This window comes from Cavia porcellus, unplaced genomic scaffold, assembly GCF_034190915.1.
Source record: "Cavia porcellus strain 051 isolate PalLab524CR breed Dunkin Hartley unplaced genomic scaffold, mCavPor4.1 scaffold_26, whole genome shotgun sequence".
Lineage (NCBI taxonomy): Eukaryota > Metazoa > Chordata > Mammalia > Rodentia > Caviidae > Cavia > Cavia porcellus.
Genome location: NW_026947509.1, coordinates 13,090,603 through 13,097,174, shown reverse-complemented (window position 1 = coordinate 13,097,174; position 6,572 = coordinate 13,090,603). Strand labels below are relative to the sequence as shown.

General features: G+C 41.9%; 1 long non-coding RNA gene across 1 annotated transcript; it reads right to left on the bottom strand.

The window, feature by feature from the left end:
• Window positions 1-1,587: 1,587 nt before the first annotated feature.
• LOC134473108 (uncharacterized) lies at window positions 1,588-3,659 on the bottom strand. The gene is made up of 4 exons (XR_010043220.1): window positions 3,489-3,659; window positions 2,983-3,253; window positions 2,373-2,408; window positions 1,588-2,200 (listed from the first exon to the last, which is right to left on the bottom strand). It is a non-coding gene; the product is annotated as an uncharacterized LOC134473108 (long non-coding RNA).
• Window positions 3,660-6,572: the final 2,913 nt, after the last annotated feature.

Genomic DNA, 6,572 nt, shown 5'->3' with positions numbered 1-6,572 from the left:
TCCACCTTTCTCGTAGGTGTAAACAAATGATCTATATAACCTTTGAATTTCAGTCCTCTTTTTTTGCACCATAAAACTAATTGGTGGCTTTAAAAATAAGAGGTTAGACTTGTGAGCCAGGCCAATGACAGTGAAAAAGCTTACAGAATCAAGGTTCATGTGTGATCGTTTTTCTGGTTTGTTTTTCTCTAATTATATGTAAAGGCTTTGAGAAGCCTGCCAGTTCTTTTGGTGTATTTGTGCATTCATAAGTATGAGTTTTCTTTGGAAAATAATTAGCATATCTTAAAATCTTAAATTTTATTCTGAAAGAGCTCTATGATACCCTATAGCACTTAACGATTTGTAATTGAACTAACTGATTTCATTCAGTGCATACTAACTATGATGTTAGGAAATAATTCTGAGAATCCCTGGATTGTGACTAGGATATGTTTAGGTGATTTGGCCATTAAATGCCTGTGGGTAGGGGTAAATATGTTTCTCTTCACATTTTAAAGGTAACCATCTCTGAGATTAATTCATTCTATCAAAACACCTACACGCTCCAAGGAAGTAGATTTGGAGATTACGTGGCACCCACCCAGGAGCACCCCAATATTAGGGTTATCTTGGACCTCAGCACCCACGGCTTCTTCCGTGACGGGATCACGGGCTCCACCACCCCAGCCTCTGACCACAGATTCCTGTTCTTCCAGCTCTGGTTCCTTGCTTCTGCTGCCTTGGACCCTCCCATCTCTTGCTTCCTCCTCTGCCCTCTGTCCTTTGGGCTTTTCTCACTGTCACTTTTGTCAGTTCTCTATCCAATGCAACTTGCCCTCCCTTTGGCCTTTATGTTCTACCTGCCTAGCAAAACTAGGCTGGGCCCTGAATGCATTTTTGTTGCCACACCTATTTTGGGTCTGTTGGATTTAGATTTTAAAAAAAAACCCACACAGCTCTGTATGGAAACGTAATACAATCCATGTGACCTCCACATGTGTCATCAGAAATCCCATCACAGCTCCCCTTCTCAAGTATGCTGTCTTGCTTACAGGTGTTCATGAATTATAGTGCTTAGTTCACACTTTTCTGACAGAATGGTGGCACAGAAGCAATGCGCTCTGCAGTCAGGAGAACCCACACTTCCAGTTTTGAACCTGGGTCTCTTCCTACACCGATGATCTGCAGTAGGACGTGTTCCTGTGATGCCCGCAGCACTGCAAAGCCTTGGGGGCTGATCGGCCACAAGACCACAAGGGCAACAGGGCCCGAGGTGGCCAGAGCTATGCTGTTGGGAGTTTAGGTGTGTCAGATGCAGTTTTCACCTAGCTGACATTTTGAACTTATGATGGCTTATTGGCATGTGTCTTCCTAGCCCTAGTGTCATACTAAGTCCTCACCTGAAATCCTTCTCTTCTGCAAGTCTAACACTATCTGCAGCCGCCGTTCTATGCTTTTAATCAACTAAAGAAGTCTTAAGACTCATAAAGCAAAAAGTTACCAGGAATTTCTCAATTCATGTTGCTATTTTAAAACCATCAAATTTCTAAACAGTGAGCAGTACCTAGCAACTGAGAGTGAAGGAGGAAAAGACATAGACCCGAATATTCTCTGTGTGTGTATATTTAGTCATGTAAACATATAGCTAAACATAGATGGTGCTATGAAGAAGTATGTATAAATATATAGTTATATATCAGCTTTCTTGAGAGAAATACCACATAATTCACCCATTTAAAGTATACAATGCATTGGGTGGATTAACAGAGTTGTACAACTACCACTGAAATCAGTTTTAGGACATTTTCATCAACCCATTAAGGAATCATGTATCAGAGGTTGGAGATTTGGCTCAGCTGCACAGTACCTGCCTGGCAAGCACAAGGTTGTGAGTTCAATCCCCAGTACCAAAAAAAAAAAAAAAAGAAATCATTATCTATTAATGATCATTCCCCTCAAATTCCCTGGCCCTAGGAAACTGATATTCTATTTTCTGACTATAGATGTGCCCTTTCTGGACATTTCATATAAATGGACACATAATATATAGATTTTTGTATTTGATATCTTTTAGTAGGTTTTCAGGATTCATCCATGTTGTAGAATGTAATGGAACTTCCTTGGTGATCAATAATATTCCATTGGAACTTCCTTGGTAGCCAATAATACTCCATGTGGCCTTGGAGGATACACACACCTCTTGCTGTGGGCCAGTTCTCTGGACAGAAGGCAAAACAAATGCAACCATACCGTCAAGTGTAATCCTTAGGGAGTAGGGTATGGATCACTTTAAGAAGCCAGGAGTCACCATCCCAACCCCCTATAGGAGGAGTTACTGATCCATATAAAATCACGTTGAGCTGGGGTTACAACAGTGATAGAATGCTCACCAAGCATGTGGAAGGTCCTGGGTTCAATTCCCAGCACTGTGGAAAAAACAAAAAACAAAATCGAAAAACCACACCTTCAACCCTAGTGTTCTTAAGAATTTTAACAATGCCCTGTGGTGGGGCTGATCTGGAACAGTTCTTCATTCCTTTCCAGATGGTGATTGCTTTTCCTGACCTTTCACTTTTCTCATTAGAAAAGATGAATCTCAGAACTGAGGATATAACTCAGTGTACATATTTCGCACAGATGAGGCCCTGGATTTGATTGCAGTAACACACACACACACACACACACACACACACACACAGAAGATGAATCAACAAAAATCATTATTAATTCTTTAGATTTCAATTGGGTTCAGTGGAAACACACTTTGATTTTTTTTTTTACTTAAAGTGTTGCACTGATCAATCTGCATAAATACATAAGTCCAGCCGCGCATGGTGGCTCACACCTGTAATCCCAGCACTCGGTGGAAGGCTGAGGCAGGAGGATCATTGTGAGTTTGAGACCAGCCTGGGCTACAAAGTGAGCTCAAGGTCAGCCTGAACTGCATAGTGAGACCCTGTCTCAAAAAGACAATACATAAATAAATACATACATACATACATGAGACCAAGATTCCAGCAAGCTGCCGGCACTGATCTCTTTCCTCTGGGAGTGGATATGGTTTAACGTCGAGTTTGGCCTCTGGAATCGGAATGCTGGTTTCTAAGCTCAGCTGTCTCCGGTCAGCATTGAGGTGGACGCCTGTCTGAGTTGCCTCACAGGGCTACTGTCTGAGTGCTGTGAGCGGCTGGCTTCTGTGGACTCTCTTCCATCTCCTCTTGCAGGGTGGTCCCGCTGGCTGAGCTGTTCCCTTGGACTTCGCCCACTCTTCCTGTTTTAGTTTAGACATCTCCGTAATAGTATGGCAGATAATCCCATTTCTACTTTAGTGTTCTGATTTCCCGCCTCTCTGAGGAAACCCTCCCCATGCTAAGGGCAGGTCGATCATTGGTGATGGGGAGGCTGACATCATCGTGCTTGGCCCCTGCAGGCTGAAGATGATCTGGAGATCTGTGCTGGGAAAATCCCAGTGAAGCTCAGGAGGAAAACACAGGCTGCAGACTTACCTTAGTTACAGGGTCACAGCTTTGTCACAAGGAAGGAGAGTGGCAGGGGCAGTTCCCTGGCTTCCTGATAACGCTCACTGCATTAGCTGCACCACTGCGTCTTCCTGAACAGGTAGCTAACGTCTGCTTTTGTAAGTGATAAATGACCCCGTCAGTTTATGGGAGCCAAAGCAAATAACATTAACCTGTGGTTTCCTAGCTCGATTCAATAGCATGGAGCAGGGGCGGCCCTGGCAGCAGATTGGCCTTGGAGTCAAAGCCGGACTCTGTCCTTTAATAGCTACGTGACCTTGGCAATTCAGGTAATCTCCCATTTGCTTATCTTTAAGGAGTATAATTATAGTAACTCATAAAAATTATTGTGAAAACCAAATTTTACAGATATAGGTACATTGCATACTACATGACACAAGCATGTGTTTTATTTAAAATAGTCTGTTCATAATAGACTTCAAAGCATTTGCTTGATTAAACTAGGAAAGTGAAGTAGCTAATGAAATGAGATTAAAGCATTATTTGAAGCCCACCTTGGTGGTTTTCAGACTTTAGTATGCATAATATTTACCAGAGTAATTTTTAAATGAAAATTTTTAGGCTTGACTCAAAGAATTTCTTTTTTCATTCAATAATTAGTGGTAGGTCCCATAAATCTAACATCTTCAGTAAATAATGTATGACAGCATTCTGATTCAGGCAATCCATGGGCACTTTTTAATATTAATGCTAACTTTTAATATAATTTCAAATTTACCAAAAAGTTGCAAAAATAGTACAGAACTCAATCTCTAGCAATGTAAACTCATAGACACACAAAAATGCACAAAAAAGTTTTATATATGCTTTACCAAGAGTTATTAGGATTTTTTTAGTCTTTTTTTTTTTATCTGTACTGGGGATCGAACTCATGACCACCTGCTTGCAAGGCAGGTGCTTATGCCGCTGAGCTAAATCCCCAGAAAGTTATTAGTTTTTAATAGTGTGTTATATTTGCCTTTTTATTTCCTTTTTCTCTATTTGTCTCTCTCTCTTTTTTTTTTTTTTTTTTTTTTTTTGGTACCGGGAATCGAACTCAAGACCTTGCGCTTGCCAGGCAGGCACTTATGCCTGCTGAGCTAAATCCCCAGGCTATTTATCTCTTTTTATTTGAGTAAATAGTTTGTTGCATTTGCTTTATGAATCCCTTTTTCTCTATTTGTCTCTTTGAGAACATTGTATATCATCCCTCTATATCTCTTAAAAACTTTAGTGTATATTTCTTAAAAATAAAGATATTTTCTCTAAATAGTCACTAGTCAGCTATTAAATTCAGGAAATTTAGTATTGATGAAATATTCTTATCTAATGTACCATTTATATTCCAATGTTATCAATTGTCCCAATGATGCCTTTTACAGCAATTTTTTTCCCCACTCTGTAAAGGCTCCAATCCAGGATCACACATCACCTTCAGAACAGCATCCCCTTCGCTTCCTTCAGCCCGGAACGGCCCCTTGGCCTGCCGGTCTGCTGCCCCTCTTCTTGACGCTGACATCCTATAACAAATACCAGCCAGGCCTTTTAGAGTGCATCCCCCATTATGGCTTTGGCTGGACTCCTGTGGAAATGATCTGTCCTTTTCAGTCTCATCCTGGAGACACAGAGCATCTTATTAGACAGATGAACCACTCTTTAAGAAATACCTGCGTACTTCAAGAAATACTTGGCCATTCCCTTTTTGTCCCTGGAGGCCTCAGAGTCTAGAGGGATTGAAAAGGGAAACAAGGCCTCTGCTGTTCTGGATTGTCTGACTGGGTGGTGGCTGGCAAAGGGCCTCACCTACCCGTTATCTGGGTACTTCAGGAAATAATTACCTCTTAGCCACAGCTGCCCTGCATTCGAATCCACAAATGGCTTCTTATTTTTTTTGAGAAGGTTCTCACCGTGTAGTTCAAACCGGCCTTGAGTTCACTATGTAGCCCAGGCTGGCCTTGGACTCACACTGGTCCTCCTGCCTCGACTTCTGAGTGCTGGGATTACAGCTGCACGACCACACCCAGCACCTTCATTCTTAATTTACACAGCTCTCCACCTTCTTAGTAACTCTGCATCATGACTTTGATTTTGTATTTAAGACAAGCAACCTATTCAATACATCCCACGACATAACTAAAAGTGTCCACTCGCGATTTGAGGCCTGTAGAGACTAATTTCTCGCATCACACATTTTACGCTGATGTATCAGCATCCTCCTCAGTGACATGTTTAAAAGATTATACCTATTTTTGTTCTAGCTCTAAAATATATTTAATTATGAACTACACTTGATGTTTTACCTTTGTTACTTATTTTTCTGTACCCAATTTCTGGCCTGCTACCTTTTTGACCCTACAACATGCAGACTATGTCATTTTTCTAGCATTCATTTATGTTTTCATTCAGCTAAAAAAAAAGTGCAAAGGTTAAGAATATGATTTGAGGCTTACAGAATTGGGCATTTATTTAGTGCCAGCATTCTTTGCAGCTACTATAGCATGTATTACCTCATATCCACCAGAGAAGGCTGTCTTTGTACTGACACCCGCTTCGTCTCTTCAGATCGCTATGCTTTGCCTGTTAATATGCATTGTAATTTTTTTTAGGAAGACAAAAATGTGCTGAATAAAATAGGCCTTTAGTGATCTAGGAGGAAGCTGTTAAGAGGAGAGAAAGTGTCCCATAGGCTGTCATGAGACTTCAGGGCTTCGGAGTCCTGGAATCCTGGGGGCTGTTAAGTTTTTTGTTTGGTTCTGGTCACCTTGGGTGGAACAGGACGATTTGGGGAGGTGGACGGGAGAGTTGGCTGTTCCCCTCCCGCACACAGAAGGCTTCAGGAGTCAGAGTTAGCTAGCTATTCCCTCCCTCCAGGCTGGTGAGGCTCCTGCAGAGCTCTCCTGAAGGCAGAACTCACTAAGAAGAAGGACTGTTCTGCATATTTTATCGTGGCTCTGTCTTCCCTCTCCCTTCGGGAAGCAGGAGAGGGTGTTCTCAGACACTCGCTGTGGGAACGCAGTAGAGCTCTAGGAGGCCAATCTGCTGACCTCACCCCCGCCACCCCACCCCATGATG